The sequence below is a fragment of the Wasmannia auropunctata genome, unplaced genomic scaffold (assembly GCF_000956235.1).
Source record: "Wasmannia auropunctata unplaced genomic scaffold, wasmannia.A_1.0 LD336060.1, whole genome shotgun sequence".
Lineage (NCBI taxonomy): Eukaryota > Metazoa > Arthropoda > Insecta > Hymenoptera > Formicidae > Wasmannia > Wasmannia auropunctata.
In genome coordinates this window covers 2,118,309-2,138,826 of record NW_012026830.1, presented here as the reverse complement: position 1 = coordinate 2,138,826, position 20,518 = coordinate 2,118,309, and the positions used below count along the sequence as shown (strand labels likewise).

At 34.6% G+C, this 20,518-nt stretch overlaps 1 protein-coding gene across 1 annotated transcript in view; it reads right to left on the bottom strand.

Annotated features, from left to right (window-relative positions):
• The window catches only part of LOC105450557 (connectin), a 124,952-nt gene that overhangs the window by 55,573 nt on the left and 48,861 nt on the right, over positions 1-20,518 (bottom strand). The window contains exon 3 of the mRNA XM_011690478.1: positions 5,980-6,064. The gene's annotated coding sequence lies outside the window, so the exon portion shown is untranslated. The remainder of the gene's footprint in view (positions 1-5,979; positions 6,065-20,518) is intronic.

The window sequence follows — 20,518 nt, the reverse complement described above, 5'->3', positions numbered from 1 at the left end:
AAAAGTTTTTAAGTTATCCCTTGGGATATAAATAATTAAATAATTAGCTTCTCTCAACTTTCCACCTAAAAACAGATGGATTTTTATTCAAAAAGTTTTCAAAAGACTTTCAATTAAATGAGTTTTACTACGAATGCTGAAAACTTAATGATTTTTCGCAAATTATGCAAATATTTTCGTGTTTATTTGCGGAGTATGCCGATGAATTGCAAAATTTATACGCAACAACAACGTTCATCGAATAGCGCGTTTGCTTTCATAATCGAATTCGCGCGACACAAACGGCAATGACTGCGATGCTACAATTTGCATCCCTGGCGCAATCACCGGAACAACGTACATCCAATCCGATTCTGCTGATCAATCGGGACCAGCTCCTCGGCGAAATAACCGGTAGCTACAACAATAGGCCAAAGATATCGATCGATAATAATCCATTGTCGATCGATCGGCGCGCGCCGGAAGAAGTGTATAACGACCGGCGCCGTTATTAATTGCGGTTACTATCGCGAAATTGCCCTTTTAAATCATGCTCGGTATGCATCGGCAAATATTTCACCAAGGGCGGAGAAAGGGTAGGGTGTACGATGGCTTTTCGCAAATGCATCGATCGATTCCGTCGAATATTTATGCGACGTCGATAATTAATCTCGTGGCGAAATAACGCGGATAGTTTCTTGAAGTATGAACATGTTACACTTCCATCTCGACAGAAGATATTTTTAGCGGATTATTGTTGGATAGTTATACATAAAATAAAACACTTTTACATTAAGGATTTTCAAATGGTATTTCCAAAATTTCCAAAATCGAAATAAATAAACAAATAGTTGTATAGTGTTTCGTCGCTCATTACTTTTTAATGATACTGATTCTTTAATCAGTCTCAAATTATTTTTGTCTTAGCGAAAATATCAGTCATTTATCTTAATTTTCCGGCTTCATATTATATTTATATAAATACAAACTTCAAAATAAAATTATATTAAAGTAAATTTTAACTACAATTTACTGAAAGATGATGTAGCGTTGTATTCAATTTGATTTTCTAAAGTTTACTTTCCAACAAATTTTCTTTCTATAATAAATCGCTTGTAAGTCGAAAATTATTGTTGTTTTGATGTATCAAAATAGATAACCTACTTTCTTCGTTTCATACTCTAAACTAAATGTTAAATTATGTATACATATACATATATATACATGTGTGTGTGTGTGTGTGTGTGTGTGTGTGTGTGTGTGATCGATTTTTCTTGTTAAATTATTTGCCAATATTTTTTACATAAAGTCGCGTTTGCATTTTAAAAATTATAGAGCAATCTTCTATGAACTTACCAACAACTTCTACCGTTTGCGTAAATTTACTATTAAGTACTTGAAAAATTTAAAGCGTCTTGCGAAACTTTAAATACACTTTGCATACACATCACGGTGCTACATGATGTGAGTGACTACGTGATTGTCACACGAAACGTATATATTACAGGAGCGTTTCGTTAAAAGTATTATAGGTACTACTTTTAGAACTCAATATTATATATACATCGAAAAGCAATATCCTCAAATAAGCTTAATACACACGCATATGTTATTCGATATTGTTATTTGCGTAACTCGCAAATGTATTTTGTCGGAGTTGATAACAAGACTCGCTGCGGGATGGCCCGTTCTTGCGAATCAACGGCGTAGACGGGATTTTGCTTGTTGTTCCAGCTTACAATCTGGAGTGCGTCCAAACGGCCGAATCCCGACCGGGCCGGGTATCTATTGTCCCAGCATCCTGGGACCGCCATCTCGGCGAGCGATAACATCTGGCTGTCCCCTTATAACGACACCTCGAACGCGCCCGATTATTTGCCCGCCCGGGCGTTTATCCTCGGGAAATCGATTCGTCGCGCATAGATCTTACCTTACCCCCTTGTGTAAACTGTAAGCTACAACAAACGGCCTGCCGCCGCCGCGTGCGCGCGCGCGCGTGCGCCTGATTTCGAAACAATGAGGACCAGTATTGAACTCGGTTAGATTAATGTAGGATTACGAAAATGAATGCCCCTTTTTTTTGCGGAAGCGTGCAGAGAAATATTGCCGAGTCTTTCACTTGTGCATATTTTGTTTTCTATAAATAAGAGAATGACATTACGTGGGCAATGAGGCAATACGTTAGAGAAAAACTGTCATCAGCGCGATACTATGCAAATTAAATGACGGACAATTATTTGCAAAGTGCGAGCGACGTTGAACGATCGCCAAAGTCGATCTTTATTCCCCGTCTCTATTGTAACCACTGTCATGATCATTAGTGGCCGGCAGCGGCTGCACGCGAGTGCACTGAAAGTTAATGGCCGACTATCATTTTTCCGCTATTATCTACCGGCGAACTATTAATATTCAAGCATTGGTTAAGCGTTTTCCTCATGTAACGAGAGCGTAAAACAGAACGTACGTACGTATCGCCGTATCGCATATGGCGAAGCTGAAATAATTATGCCATGGTTAAATCTCTATTAATTGTCATAAGGAGTAAATTGCTAACGTAAAACGTAATTTTATATATTTTACTTCAATTAAACGCATGTGCGAATCATCGAGAAAATCAAATAATAAATGTAATTAACAAACCACATATATAATGAAAACTCTGTAGCATGTAAAACGATGCAATTAATTATACAGGGACGGTATTTTAAACGTTCCAAAATCCTATTAAAATAAAATCCGTACCTCTCGGGCGGACTAACGAATATAATCCTGTCATTTATTTCCACCTTCCGAAGCTTAGTTCGCCGAGGAAGGATAACCTCGAGTGGATCGAAAAGAATTCGCAAACAAAAAAGAAGAGGAGCATTCAATGACTTTAGGCATCCCGCATATTTACATAACGTGCGGTTTAGTTCACTAATCATGCGGTGCGTTATTGCGTCGCATATATATCGCGTTAGAGGTGAGGGAACAACGTGTTTCGTGCATCGCGAGAATATTATTGCCGCCCGAGTAACTTCAGGAATGGAACTCGGCGATGCACCTTGTCTTCCATATTCATTAAACTATTTAAAGCGGCCATTACGGCATTACAACGGCACCAGCCGTTGCAACACCTTCCAACACACCCACCCACGGCGAAACTGTTACGCGTTCAAAAACTTGACCAACAATTTATTAGTTGCACTCGCATTATTCTCGGCACAACTACCTAGCGCGGCGCGGCGCAAGACACCGTATTCTTTACCCCCTTGTTTCTCTATCATTTACCATTTTTCCTTTTACACCGCTCTCCTACTTGTTCACATTTGCGTGACCGCGTGACATGTTTTACTCACATTCTCATTGTACGCATGGTCACGTAATCACGCAAATGTGAAGCAGCGAGGGCGCGCAAACACGGGGAGAAATGGCGCCTCTTTTCCTCATGTGCGGCAGATGTTATAAACATTCTAACATTTGCCGGATATAATTTCTAGAGATATACTCGAGGAGAACGAGAATCTAAGTGTATACCAGAGATTATTTAAGAAATTCTTCAGAGATGCTTTAACATTTTTCAAAAGTTATTTTCAAAAAGATTGTATCTGTAACGAAATAAATTATTTCCATAATCACATTTGGAAATTTATAAATGATTTATAAGTGACATTAATAAAATGTTCTACTATTTATTAAGGAAAACCCAATTTCTGAGAATATGATTTTCCGATAAAAAAATTGTATTTTTTTAATTTTAAGCGATTCGCAAGAAATTCATGTAATGCCGTTTACTTAGTTGGAACCTAAAGAGATTTCAGTTTTGCGCTGTCAAAAACACTCGTGAATCGCTTCGGGCGTTAATGACGACTCTTAAATCGACTACCCTTGGCTGATATCCACTCCACACTCATGTCCGCGACACACGCAACGACAAAGCGCCGCAATTGCAATATACACCGAGAGTGCACGGGACCTTTCATTTCCGCCGAAACCGCCGCTCGCGGTGACGCCTTTTGCTCCGCGCTTTTGCTGAATTACTTGCGGCTGATTAAATCCTGTCCAGTAATGCAACATCAAAGAATATCGAAGGATGTCTGCCGACGATGTCCAAGTGGACAGTTGAATGAAATAGATCTGCGGCGTAAAGTCGCAGATGCATAAGTTTAAAAAAAAAATTGTCCAATATGCGAGAAAAATATTCCATACGATTATGTATTCGTGGGAAAAAAAAGAGATTTCGCGATTTAGAAAACAGATCATTTAACAAAGTACTATTTGCCTAATGTCAGAATAAAAAATTGTTTAACATAAATAAAAAATTAAATTTGTCATATTGTTTATGTTAAACAATTTTTTATTCTGACATTAATATATATATATATATATATATATATATATATTATATAAGTAACTAGAATTACCATATAATAAATAATTAGAAGAATTAATTTATGTAAAAATAAAATTATATGAATTTAATACATGAATCTAATATATGAAAAAATACGAACAAGTTAATTAAAAAATATTAAAATTGGAAACCATTTCTATTTCTAACAAAATTAATTTTTCGAATCATTTGATCAGAAATTTTTTTAAATACACACAGAATGAATTTAATGTTTCCATCCGATATATTCATTCTATTGTATTATAATGAACTATTATAATATAGAATCAGGCTAATTGAGCAAGTCAAACTCGAAAGAAAAACGTATCGATTTCTACCTGCAATGCATGCTGATGGAATTATTTTACTTAGCCAGCTATTTATACGTCCAAGTATAGTTAGCGACTTATCATACGTAAGTTGTGTTAGTTAGACAAACAGCTCCTTCCAATCTCTCGCCTTAAGTCGTCGTGTGTAAACAACCACGACTATCCGACATCCGCATGCGGGCACGCCGTTAAGTACCGTAAAATATGTATCGCTCGTGCGCGCGATGCAAGTAGGTAAAATACCCATAAATCTTAACTTATTTAGTGTTAACGGCTCATTTCTCAGATTACTCTTTCCTTTATTTAAAAAATTAATATATTTATTGTTGCTATTAAATACTATTCCAATTAAAGTATTAATAAATAACTTTATGTGTAACATTTAATGTCTTAAAAATAAAAAACAGTATTTTTAAGTGCACAAAAATTTAATAATTTGTGTGTTAAACGAAAAATAAAAATGATTAAAAATCCTTGTATATCCTTGTATCACAATTATATCTAATAGTTGAATTCTATTGGCTTTAATTATGGGTCTTTGTTCGAGTTTAATTAGTTGGAGCAAGAAGAAATTTCCCATGAAAGTCCATATATTTGCCACGGTAACCGAATCATGCAGGAAAATACGGACTTGATTTAATTTAATTCCGAATGTTATTTTCTGCGTGTGCCTGCGCTTTTGTTTCTCGAAAATGTTGGAAAAGCTAAAAATCGTCAAGAGATAAAATTCATCGCAAAGCACTTGCATAGCAATTTGTTTAAATATTCCACATGACCATTCCGACAATTACAATCTGTGTGTAATAACAGGAAGAGCAAACTTCCCAGTAAACTTTTTATAAATGTAAATGTAAATATAAAACGAAAGTATCAGTTGCAAAAGCAAAATATTATTTTAAATTCCAAATACTTTAAAAGATACACATCGTGCAAGAAAGTCATTTATTATATTAATATTATATTTTAATTATATTTTATTTTTTACTATTCTTTATAAATCAAATATTTTATTTTTATTATTTATCAGTTAAAAGTAATTATATTTTAAAAGTCATTCAAACTAAAAGTAAAGTACAGAATACATGTATAATTATATAATTAGATAATTCAAAATACGTGTAATAACTTAAATATCTTTAAGAAAGAAATGTTAAAAAATTTTCACTAGTCTTACATTTTCTCTGTTTTTGTTTCTTCAAAATTCATTTCTTCCACGTTGTATAACTGTTGACTCATGTTCACATTTTATGTCGGTTGTATTTCATGCTTTGACTTTAAAACAAACGTTTTTGTACTCACCGTTAAGCTTCACTTTCCTTCACGTAATTCAATATCCTGGAAATTTCGTTCTGTTCGCTGGTCCGATCAGTTAACTGCATCCAATCTGTACGGAAACAAAGGTCGAGGGTGAAAAAAATAGCGCTTTGCCCTGTTCCGTAATTAATTCGGTCATTAATCCAGCGGTAAATTAAACGGGAGATAAGTTGGGCAGTACGTGGGCGATTATTAATCACACATATCGACATCAGTTTTTTGGGATTTTCTTGCCCTATACTGGTTCCGTGAGTATACAAAAATGTGTATACCATTTTTATTGTAAAAATGTAAATATATGTAAATATTAAATAATAAAATGTTCGACTGTGTCGCTCCAGTGTAAAATTGTTGATCGAGAAAAGGACCATGTTACATATTAATTTAATCCGTTTTTCGAGCGCTCTCGTATTCACTCTCGCGTCGTGTCCTGATGTCGCGTATATTCCACCAAATATTCCGGATTTGTCACGTCGCTATCCCTTCTGGGAGAATTCGCGCTCTGTGTTTCGCGCGTCTAATCGTCACCGTCGGGAAATTACATCGAGTTTCCCGGCTACAGGCCGGCCGTAATTTACACCGCGCGGAGACTACACGACATTCCGCACAGCCCTTATGGCCGCGCCATTGAACGTCAGAAGCGAGAGAGAGGAAGAAGAGCGAGAACAGTTAACTCCCAGAAATAAATTCCCGCGATTATATTGCACGCCCCACTCTCCCTCTTTAGATTTCTTATTATACTAAAAATCAATTTAACATCGAGTGCAAGCGTTTATCTCGCGCGGGAGCGCTTTCCTATTTATTTTAGACTATACCGTCAAGACTAGCTACAATCTTTAAATTCCTTCTAACGTTTTTCAGATCGTAGTATTTCTAGATCACTCTGCATTTGAATGTTGGAAAAGATGTTCTCTCTCCTCTTTAAATAAAGTGCACGCCGATAGCGCAGTTTCGTATTCACGAATTCCTTAATATTTCGAGTGCCGCTTGATGCGCCTCGAAACCTCGAAAGTAAAGATAGGAAGTGGAGAAGTAAAGAAAACAGCGAAGATCCGGCACCCAGATCAAAGGCACGAGACGTCATCATCGGAAAGATTGCGAAGGCGGAACCGTTTCCATTCGCTTTGGCGACGAAATAAAGAAGACGTAGAGCTACTTTCAGAAGCGGAGAAACGGTACGCTTTGCAACTTTGAATTAATCGTTAAAATTGATTTGGAGCAGAGGAAGTAAAAATATGTGTGTCATCGGTCTTAGAATATTATTCTTGTTAAATATTCACAACGAATTGGACACATAAAATATTGAAATTATCTCTCGAATATTCTAAGTATATGCAGGCTTACAAAAATATCCGTATCCCCTCGAGTGTTAACTTTAATAATAAAGAAAGTAATAAATACGAATTTTATTTTCATATCTATGCTCTTCATCTAGGACGTGTTTTTAAAACGAAATCTGGCCCATAATAGGTTTATCGTGTCTCAATAATTTCATTCTCGTACTTAATTTTAGTCGTTTAAATTTACATCATCTCGCTCAAAGTTTATCTCCGAACTTCGCAATATTCCGTCACTCAAAGGACTTGAGAAAATTGATGTCGGCCATAATATCCTGTCATTTCTTCACGGGCGACGACATACTCAGCAGCCTCAACTTTCCCCGGAACATTTCCGCGGAGGAGCACGAAGAATCCATCGAACAATTACATTTGCGGAATCGCAAATCAGACGATGATATCGCTCGCGAGTTCTCGATTCTTATTCCGCTTGAAAATTCCTTTCCCCGCGGGCGCACGGGGGCGGATAATTTGTTCAAGTTGCCGGTAGTCGAGAGGGGGAGAGAGCAGGCGGAGAGGGGAGAGGGAGAGGAGCGTTTTTATTTTAGACGGGGGAGGGTCGCGAGCGCGCTGACGGCGCATCGAACTTCCGCTCGTCAGCTCGCGGACTCTGTTCAAACATTACCGGCGTCCTCCAAGAGTTCGCTACTCGCAAAGTGGATGATTCGGCTCATCGAACCGTGAATCTTCTCCCCCGCCTTCCCTCACCGCACGAATCTGCGCGGGAAAGGGCGAGATTCTCTTGCGGCTTTTTTTTGTCCGCGTGAAAGGAAGCCGCGCTCTCGCGCGATTTATAAGGATACCAGCGGCGAGTTCGCAGCGTAAACGCTGCGAAGAGAGTTTACCCATCCACCCCTCGTCTTCCTTTTCCACAACTTGCTTCCTATTTCTAAAGCCAGCGGATAATGGTTTACATGAAATGGAAAATAAAATGGGGTGTAACTTCTCTAGTCTCCGCGAAAGACTTGAATATTGTGAATGATACGCGCGTATGCTTTAGAGGCGGCGTGTTTTCCTAGAATAATATCGCGGAAAAAAAAGGGCGCGTCTGAAACCGGGCCGGTAACATGGCTTGCGTTAAACAACGTATTAAATGGAATTCTCGCTACAACGCGCGGCCTTGTCCGCGTAATTAACGCGCCGCGAAGCCCGACAATTCCAACGGCTGCGCTAAAAATACGGTCACGCACATATAGTCGTCGATATTCGGCGGTACTTTCGTACGCCGCAGAAATTGAATTAATGACAAAAGTTAATGCATCGCATATAATTTATCTTTAATTCAAAACTACGTAGCTGTCATATTCGATAAATGGTTGAGAATCAGCGCTTTGCGAAAACGAATTTATTCTATTAAATTAAGAAATATCCGTCAATCGTGTAAACAATGGCTATTCAACAGTTAAGCATCAATTGTTGCATTCGCTAAACACAGTTACTAGTGTTAAATGATAACTACATGATAATTATGAAATATGTAGAATTAATCAATAGAATATATAGATATAATGACGTATAGAAGCATTTTCACACTATATACAATAATATCAATTAGATATCGTTATCCTTTATTATATAAACCTAAGAATGCAAATTCATGTAAAAAAGTGGGATAAGTTTCTTAGTAAAATTAATACGACTAGTTTAACATTTCCGCAGAAGCGTAATACTAATTTTATTATTAAAAAAATTCTTAGGTAAAACTATTCACTCGATTGTCCATTTAGTCGTCGAAACTTACTCAAAATATTACGCGTTTTCACGAGATAAAAGTTAAACGGACTTAATAAGAAAGAAAAGGAGAAAACAGATTTTTGATCATAATTTTTTTCTATATTCTCTCTCTTCGTTGACCTTTTTTTGCCATAGCGAAGTTCTTGGAAACTTTTTCGCGCTAAATACTTTATAAAGTAATTTGTTACTTCAAAGGAGAACATATATCTACTCGGTTATGAAACCAAGTTCTCGCGGCCGATACTTTTAGGTTCTTCGTATTCCTTTTTTGTGGATATGTGAATTTAAAATGTTCTGCAAAATTTTAAAATACTGTATTGCATTAAAACGTTATAAGTTTTTGTATTTCATACTTTAACAAATTTTTATTTTACGTTTTGTAATACAGCAGAGTATCATATGTCAGAACAGTAATTCTTCATAATCTGATTTTTTTAATCATCAAAAAGTGATCAAAATTTAAATAATATATTTGAATATATTTAAATATTATTATACATAATGATAGAATAATAACAATAATACATATTATATGTGATATTAACAAGAGCTATAGCATTATTAAAATACATTTAAATTGTAACAAAAATAAAAATAATTATGTTATTATCCTTTCAAATTAGATCACGATAAATTTCGACTCAGTCTATTTTGATATGGGATTCGAATTATGAAATAGTCGTGATCATAATTAGCGCCGTAATCACGCAATAATATGAGGATACGTAATAAGATTTGTTTTGTTTCGAGTTGCCGATAATTCGTAATGTTGCAATGCAATTTCATTAATGGGAAATAGAATTCCGATTGGTGGTAATAAACGAAGTTACGCGATGCTGCTCAGCGAGAATTAAAACATAATATTTTAATCAACGAGTGAACCAAATTTTATGATTCGCTGAACTAATACAATAAATTAAGAAATAATTGCAAATCTCGATAGCCAAATATGCCAATTTAAATACACAATTATTATGTTGGTGATCTAAAAAATTAAGAAATTAAATTTTCAACAACGTAAATAAAAATAAAAAGATTGAAAGCAAAGAAACTTTTCTTAAGTATCTATAATTGTTACCTCAATATTTTTACTAATTGATTCCAAATTAATTATAAAATCTATGTTTATTTATCTATCCTGTATGTATGTTATATATATCATATTCTTTCCCTGTAATACATTTTCAGGTAAAATTAAAAGTTGAGAGTTTTGAATTTCAATTATGGCACCGATATTAATTAAGATATTATTATTTAATTACCTTTTTCGATCCTAATTAACCAATGTTTTTTACTATTGTTTTGTTTAATTCTATTAGAATAAAAGAAATTTTTTGTGATACACGGAAAAAATTAGGAATTCTGGCAATATTCACCGGCGACACATTTTATACTAAATTGAAATGTTCATCGTCGCGGAGACGCGGAAAACGCTTGCGCATTTCGCCATTTGCTCTAAAGCTCGAAAGCTGATAACCATGGAAAAACGGTAGAAAAGAGTGAGTTACGAGAATAGTGTTGAAACTTTTCGCATTTCATTGTGCGAGGTTCGCTGACAAGCCGCCGATATAGGACGGTTCGACTTTTAGTAATTAGCTGCTCGCGTAATTACCATCCACACTAATTGTTACGTGGTGATCTATCGCTAGCCGGTCAACGAGATGCTTTATCTCGCAAAAGAGCCGGTAATGCACTTTTCGAGAACATTTACGTTAATTTACATTGATACGGGGAATATTCTCAACCTTTCAAAAAAGATTACATCCCGACTGCTAGTATTGATAGAAATAAAAATATAAATAAGAAGAAAATGAGAGAGACAGAGGAAAAGAGAGAATTGTAGTTGATTTGTAATTAACACACTCGCACGTTTAAATCAAACGCACTGTATGTTATAAATTGATTTTGCTCTTAATAATATTTGATATTAATAATTATTATATCACTGATTAGTACATTAATAACGTCAAAATGAATATATTAAATACAATAATGCTCGAAACATTTAAGTTCCTTTTTTTATTCAAGTTTTAGAATATAATTCTTATCACAATAGGTAAATTTTTTACACGTTAACTTCTTCTCTTGTTTATATTAATGAGAGAGCAAGATTAAAATATGTATATTCAGATTTTATTCAAATATAACGGCAAATGTATATTTTTTGCATGTGCAAATCTCGTAATATCAGCTTTAATATCGAAAAACCCGCTGCGTGATCATCACGTAACCACGGTCGTTTTTCACCCTAACTTACTCCGAAATCGATTCGATATTTTGGTCGAAATTTCGGCCACGATACATAACATGCATAACAACGATATGCATACAATACATTCATAAGACACACACACAAACACATGCATACACATACCCAATGCAACCGCAATGTGCGCAAACCTTTGACACCACAGCACGATGTGGAATATTTTTTCCAAAAATTCGTCGAGGTACGAACGATAACTGATGCGTCAGTCCACCCTATAAATTTTTATAACAATGGAATTTCTGACTGGAGAGGAAGAAGACAGACGAGAATTCACCAGTGCAGATGACTCTCCACGTCGTTAAATATTCATTAAATAACTTGTCGTTGATAGCTCTTTACAGTTTTTGCCAATTTAACGAGCAAGAAATTTAATCAAAGTGTCTTAATACATAATCAATAATACATAAAAAATATAGAATGTAAAAATATGTAAAAGCATTACTGATGTATATTGACGCGATAATTACAAGTGTTACATATATTAGAAAAATAATTTTTTTAATTTAATAATATACAGTCTCTTGAAGATTACAACTTTCATTTTAGTGAATCTCTGACCAATTTAAAATCAATTTTTTCTTAGCACGAATGTTAAAGCATCGATAGTTTTCAAGTTACAAATAATTAAAAAAAAGGTTTTTCCGAATAAATTTTGTTTTAATAAAATTTCAAGATTCTTATAAAGATATCTAATTGCAAAGAGAAATCGAAAAATGGAAAATTACGACACATTTAAATAAATGTATACATTATAATAATAAATATGTGATAAATGATAACATTTTTTAATTTTAGCTATGGAAAAATACAATGACTTTAAACTGATAAAAAATCTGTCGTTAAAATTAAAGTTACGAATAAAATGTACAATATGCACAAATATTGAAAATCACAAAAATTAATATTAAGCAAGTTTAAGATAACAACAAATACTATTACATTATACAAAAAATAATATATGTGTACACATATCTTTATTTATTTATGGACAATATCAGATATCTCGTTTCTGGTAGAATCGGATGATTGAATGTATTCCGTGCGGCGAAATGCGGAATGAGAATGGGTACATAGGTTTGTCGGTTCAAGAGGTTCGTCGATCCTTTTCGTTTTTCCAAGTGAAAACCTGAAAAACGCCAGGAGAATTTTCGAGCTTATGGCGTGTATACACGCCGATCGATTTACGGCTTGTCGACTGGTGAATGTCCAGCTTCCGAGAGAGATATTTTTGCGAAATACCGAATATTCTGAATATAGCGCCGGACAAGCCGCTGTTGCACCGCCAGAAACCGCCGACGATCACCGAAATCGCGTTTCTACTTGAACACAATAATTTATTCCTCTTACTCCAAAATTTGTAAAAAACATTCAATATTTTGAAAATGCGTACAGAAAATGTTTGCTTATACAGAGAAAATATCGTAGTATAAGTTTGCAAGTATACTCGATCTTTTTTTATAAAACTGTTAGGATATAACGATATTTTATAATAATTATTACAATAAGTAAGTTCGACAATTAATTATATCTGTACTTTCCTCCCGAGTTGTTCACATATAAAATGTTTGAATATTACTATACATGTATACCTTTTTATTAGATTTAAACCGCGTAATTAATTTTAGTTATTCTATATTCTTCATTTCTACAATATATCCATTAGTTCCAATTCCTTCATCTGAATTAAAAATTAGGACATCGCAACAAGAGAAAGTAGAATAAACTACAGTTATAATTAATAATCGACATTGTTTAAATTAATCATGAATAATATTGGGATTCTACCATTCCATTACAGATTATTATCAGATTATTATTATCTTGTAAGGCACCATTATATATTGATATATTTTTAACAAAGAGATTGGAGAGGCAAGGCGAAGTCAGAAACGAGCGCTTACCGAGCATTATCCGTTAATTATACATTTTTTCCCAGCTTTACTTACGCACGACCTATATACGTGGGAAAACTAATTTACCGGCTCGACTAATTTTCCATTCTTCGTTCTCGCGGGAGACGCAGGAGACTTTAAATTTTCGTACTACCGGGTACGTCACGATGATTCCAAGTTCCGAAGAAGTCGTATCTCCCCGTTTTATTTTCTCCGGAAATTAGAAAAATTATCTTAAATTTCTCGCGTACTTACTCGTCCGTTGAAATAAATCAATGACATAAATTTTCGGTCATCGCTTCCTACTCTATGGATTTTTCTCTTCTGCGAATAAAAAAATTCTGTTCGCTTAGTTCCATGCTTGAATTCTTCCTGCATTTCTATAACTCTTATTAGCCAAAGTTTTTCAATTAAGTATAATACAAAAATTTTTTCTATTAAATATTGCTATTATTTCAATATTTAAATCAAAATTATGAAATGTGTGTAAATAATACTTAATAATATTTAATATTTAAGAATCCTTAACACATAGAATACGATAAAACTATAGCAATATCCATATGAATATACATACTAAATAATAATGATTCTCATTTTCTCTCTCTCTCTCTCTCTCTCTCTCGATTTATATCTTTATTTTAGTCGATGAGAAAGAGAAAAAAGATAGATTAAAAAATGTCTTAAGCATATTTTTTGACTTGCAACGTGAAATCAGCCGCTTTCACAAAATATTTCTACATCGCAAGTAGATAATATTAGCATCATATCTGCGTCTTTCATTCGCAAAAGAGAAGAGATCGGCGGGATTAAAAGAGCAGGATGAGAGGAGTTTCCGAGTCAAAGCTCGTAATTCCGTCGAACGTAAAAGTCGAACCGAGAAGAGGGAGAGAGAGAAATGATCTTCTTACAGTCCTCTCGCGGACTTCCGGCCACACGGGCGAGCAATTGCGGCCGGAGGCTGAAGTGAACCTTTGACCTCGAGTGGCGCACTTGCGTGAACGTGCAATGGTGGTTAACAAGCCGTCCACTCGTCTCGATCAAATGTGGACGGGGTACACGTTTAGCTGCGGGTGTCGCCGTAATTGCGGATCACTCGTAAGATCCGCGATTAGAATTACGCGGACGAACGGCCGCAAAGAACGATATCATACTTCCACACAAAATCGTTCAAGTAATTAAATAATGAACTAAATATTAAAACAAGAAATGTATTTATAAGACAGCTATTAACAATAAGATTAAACGTTATTAATATTGTAGGGAACCGAGAATAACTCTAGTAATAATAAATCATAATGTAAGAACATTTAATAATGCAAATAAGAACAACGTCAAGAATTAATATAATCTTAAGATTATATTCAAATAAGAATATTTTGATGCAGAAATATCACTTCCTCTTAGAGGATAGATAGAGATGTCTTTAGACTGGAGAATAATTCTCGAGTTAAACATTCAAAATAATGCAAGGGGAGCAAAATTTGAATTTGTAATCTTAAATTCGTCCTCAAACTGTTTTTAACCAACTAACATTGTAAACTCTATTAATTTCTCGAGTTAAAATAAAAGATTACCATTCCTTCTTGCAGGAATTCATCTGTTAATCAATTTGATTTTACAACACATAAAAATTAAATCATATATAATCGAAATAATCAGAAATAAGACATCACTTATCATATTTAGGTCAAATTTAAATCGAATAAAGTGAACTCAATTTAAGCGAGTTAAATAAGAATTCTTCATCGAATTTAATTCGAAAAATTTTCTATTTGTAGTTTATATATTTGTTGTGTTTGAGATCCATCAAAAAATTGTTTTATAGTTGAAAAACAGAAATTGTAAAGAACTTTAGTCAAATTTGATCTTTTCGGATTAATGCACTCGAACCAAAAAATAATCTCTTTCAAAACAAATGGGAAGTGCGAAATGTACTCTGTGCAACCATGTAGAATATTTTTGTTGAGATAAAAATTCGCAGAGAGATTTCGTGCGTCATAGCTCGCGCACAGAGAGAAAGCGAGAGCTGCGCGGATTAATATTTAGCAAGAGAGCGAGGCGATACATCAGTTACAGTCACGAATCGTTGACACACACATCGGTATATCTTCCGGTGATACATCGTATATATTCGCGACGTATTGAGTCTGCGAACAAATATGACTCGCGTTACGATTTTTCAATTTTTACGTCTGAATTACGGTAACGGCGGGATTACGATTATCCAAGATGGAGATGGGAGGGGAAAAAAAATGAAAGCGGAGGAAATGCCAATATTAGCCTATCAGTTAGCCTTTTTCTGTCTTTCCATGCTGGAAGAGGCATATAAAAAGATCTCATATCTGCGCGCATTCTTCATTTCCGCCGTCTTTATTTCTATTTCCGATTGAATCACGTCGAATCGAAAGCGGAAGCAACCTATTGAGATAATATGAAAATCAATATCGACGTCGTCGTGGCGCGGCGAAAAGTATACGATCTGGTTAAATTGAGAATCTATTTATGCTGCTGATTTAAATTATATTCTTTGCAATTCTGTCTTCGATAATCTCCTTCGCTGGTTTACAAATTATTGAAAATGCGCTCTAATAAAAGAAACGAGGGGAGATCCTGCTTGAGTCTCTCTTGAATTTGATAGCTCAGAACGGGTGAATCTTTCGGCTTTAAACATTGAGTGTACAGAGTGTGTATCACCTAATTACCGGCGTCATCGTCTCGTCTCCGCGAAACTTCGTCGGGATCAACAGCTAACCGGGAATCTTACCTGCCTGTGAGTTAATAGCTCAGCGATCCAATTAGCGACGTAGCACGATCGTGGCGCGCACTCTATTGCGAAAATCCCTATTTGACGTCTGAACGCTCCAATTGCGTATCCTATTGCGTGCTGTGTACATTCTTGTGTCTCTCGCATTACTGCCACAAGTTTGATAATCATGCCATAAAAATAATTTAAAGAGGATTGTTGAAAAAAAATTTTTTTTAACATAAAAAGTGCATACCTCGAATAATATTTTCTGTTATATTAATAATGTTGAGTAAAATTCAATAATCAATATTTAAGTTAATAATACAAAAAAATATACTATATTTATAATTATATAATTAAAAAATCATAATTAATTACAGTAAAAATACTAATTTTAGTTTGAGAAATTAGATAAAAGACTGTGTAAAAATATATTGTATTTAAATCGCTTAAGAATATCAATATTTGTTAAATTATTTATTATTATATCAATTATTTATTATTATATCCACATCACCATTGTGCGTATCTACAGAGTGTCCAAGAAGTCCTGGGACACCTGAATATCATGGAAAATAAATAAGTTTTATAGAAAAGTATTTCAGACATAAGTTTGAAAAGACCTATTTATTGATCTTATTAGTTTAACTTTGGATGGCATCGCCAAAGACAGGGTAAGATCACTTTACATTTTTTAAATGGACCATGCCGGTGATACTGTAACTTTCAAGCCTTATAACTCGAGAAGTGATTAATGGAAAAATATTTTATTATAGTGTTTTGGAAAGCTCTCGAGATAAGTTACAAGAATATGCAATGAAAAATGGGGGAGTTCCATTAAAAAAATTTAAAGTGATCTTATTCTGTCTTTGGCGACGCCACCCAAGGTCAAATCAATAAGATCAATAAATAGATCTTTTCAAACCCTAGAACTTATGTCTGAAACACTTTTCTGTAAAACTTATATTTTCCATGATATTCAGGTGTCCCGGGATTTTTTGGACACTCTGTATACATACATATATATATGTATACAGTATGTAAACATATATATATATATATATATATATTGTTTTTTCACATACCAATGGTGTAGTAATTATTATTATGTAGCAATTAATATTGATAAACATTGTTAAATAATTAATTATAATCAATATTAGATCAATGAAAATAATTAATATTGTTTAATTTCACTATTAATTATTGACACTAAATAACAGTTAGCTGTGAAAGCTATCTGGCAATCAAACAGCTACTGTTAGCAGTCAAGTCGCATATATATATGTGAATATTTATATATTATGCATGCATGTTTTACATATACATATATAAGTATATATACGTACATTGTACATTTATAAAAATGAATGATGACAAACAGATAAGATATCTGTTAAAACCGATCTTCTTCTTTCCCAAAAAAAAAAATTTTTAACGACCGAGAAGATTAATGCTTTGCGACGGCTGCGACTTCACATTCAGTGCCTTCGCGAAACTCGCCGTTAATTAAGTCCACCGCTTTCATTTGCAAGTAAATGCGCCCGCTCGCTGTCGTTCGTCCCGTCGTTCTCGACAAATTCCCGACTATCGCGTTATCAAGCGGCGACACGTTCTCCACTTGAAAAAAAAAAGAGGGCGCCCGGTACCCACCCCGCCGCGTTTGTCTGTTCGTTCAATCGTGCCACATAGTATGTATGGTCGGCCCATTTAATTAGAGCAACGACGTTGTCGACATGGCACGCCCAGAATGTCGACGAATTCGATTCTCGAGCGACACACCCGGTAGATGCGCAATTTCGCGCAATCCCGTCCGGCAATTCATCAGGATTAATCCGCCGCTGTGATGCTTCGGTGTCGGCGTCGGCGTCAGCGTCGGCATCGGCGTCGCGACGCGCGCCGCGCCGCTCGCGTTATTACGTGCCGTTGAGGATGACAACGTCGGCGATACTGCGCGTCGTCTACGTGACCGCCATAAAACGCCACCGGTTAGGCCCATTCCGCAGTCGATAGTCTTTCAGGATAACTAGTGATAACACGATAACTACCTAATGATGCAAAAGTATAATTAGAGATTTCGGAAAGCGAGAATCATGTCAAAAGTGATTTTAATCTTGATTAATATTGTAATTTAAATGTACAGAACTACTTTTCTAGAAAAAGTAAAAAACAGCGCATTTTACATAATATTTTTAAATCATAAAACTTGGAAATTTTAATTGCTTATATAGTATAATATATTATATATTTTTAAATAGTTACTAAAGTACATAATTATTAAAAAACACACGTAATTAAATCATAAAATATAAAAAAGTGTTCTTCTATATTTTTTGTAAATTTGTACATTTAGTAATAACTTATTAAATAATTTAATAACATATTTTTTCAATTACTTTTAGTATTTATAATAAAATAATTTTTAATTCACATTCACCATAATATTTTATTATTGTTAATATAAATTTAAAATAAAAAATATTAATAATTGGAGATCGTAGGCAGATTCAATATAAATAATGCAATTTCAATGTATATAAATGTATTCATGAATCATTTTGTTTGGAAAGTCCCTTTGTAAAATATCGTATATCCTATTTTATTCCTTTATTGTATTTATTTAATCAGGTATTTGTTTATTTATTTTAAAACTTATATATATTGAGGTATATCTGCCAATATTAAAATATTCAAGATATATCTAAAAAATGCATACGTTAAAATTGTTTCACATCACTGTGGCAATTTACTAAAATATAATATGCATAGTACTTTTGAAACTATAATCTTTATTTCAATGCATATGCATATGTACATATAGGCGTGTGTGTGCGTGCGTGTGTGTGTTTGTGTTTTTAAGTCATTATATTTAACTATTTTTTTACAATTTTATTTTCTTAAAATAAAATTTTCAAACGATTGATGCATAAAAAATGAACAGCACGCTATACATGAAAACGCGCGTTCATTTCGTAACAGATGACTTTGCAATCGTAATACGACGAGAGTTCGAAAGAGTGATCCGAATGAACCGTACAGCGTGCGGTCCGGTTAGTTTCTGCGAAGCCCGAGGAATCGATGCCTTTGCATGATTCAAGCGTAATGCCTGCCGAACGCATATGCACACACATACATACACACACGCATACACCTCGCTCTTTCCAGTATTCTGTCTGCGCGCCCCCGTATCGAGACGCACCCCGTGTACAATCGGACTCGAGCTTCCCTCCCTCTTCAAACATTAATGCATCGTCTTTCGTCATGCAGTTGCACGACGCCGCGACGGCGTCGACAAGGGGAAACGATCGCTTTCGTCAGCATACGATTGCCGTTCATCCCGTATTTCCCTTCCCCCGTGTTCTGTTATTTTTCTACCGCAATCGTGCAGAACAATAGAGACGCTTCTCTCGCAACAACTCCTGCTTACGATAAAAATCGCTAAAAAAAACTTAATGTAATTTTATGCGGTATACTACGTTAAAACAAAATCAATTTAAATATAACAGAAATTTCATTTAAATATCAAAGGATTGAATATACCATTCATACGATTTACTAAAAGTAAATCTTTCCATTTGCAATTATTTTAATAAATTGTACTTTTTAATGTTAAAATTATACTTTTAATTACACTTTTATTTATGTCTTGTTGCAATTCTTTCGATAATGCATATAAAGTATGCGCGATTGTATAACCTTTTGAAAACGTATTTTGCACTTTTTAACCAAATATTATTGCGTCTACCGCAGCCCCGCTGATTCATTTCCATCAATTCGCGATCGTAAACGACTATAATGCATTATCTTCTGCTTTCTCGCTACATTATTCTTTCCCCCGCGATTACGCGATTACCCGTCGATCGTGCCATTCATTTCTCTCCTTCTTCCAGAGAGTCGGAAAAGTTTTCGAAGCGGCGCCGTAAACTTTCTCGGGGGCGCGCACGATCGACCATCGGGCACTCGAAGCGATTTTTGCGAGCAACACGAACTCGGGGCCGCGAGCTTTCTTCGTCGCTCTGTGGCGTACAAAAAACATGGAATAATGCTATGTGAGATCCGCGTGAATCACCATCCGCGCGATGAGATCGAGAACCTATGCTTGCACTTATGCGCGTCCAGGGAGATTTTTATCTTTTAACTAAATCGTTTCTAGTCAAATTACGCTGTTAAATTGGTTTTCTTTCCTTTCACACCTCCGGTAAATTAATGGGGAAAAGATTTTACTTGCAAGTCGATTGAGATTCATGTTTCTTAAAATACAGAGTGCTTATACATATATTCTTAATAAAATTGATTATAAATACTTTACAAACATATAACAAGTATAATTATATATAATCAATTATTTAAACAATTGAAATAAAAAATTAAAAAAATATTAATTTATCTAATACGTTGAACTTCCAAAATATCAGTTTTTAGAAAAGTACAGAATTTCAAGTTCCATATAATTTTTATATGCAATCAAATAAAACGCTTCCGTCGCCTGACAATAGGATAACGTAAATTTCGTGAGACATATGAGAAAAATTGTAATGAAAAT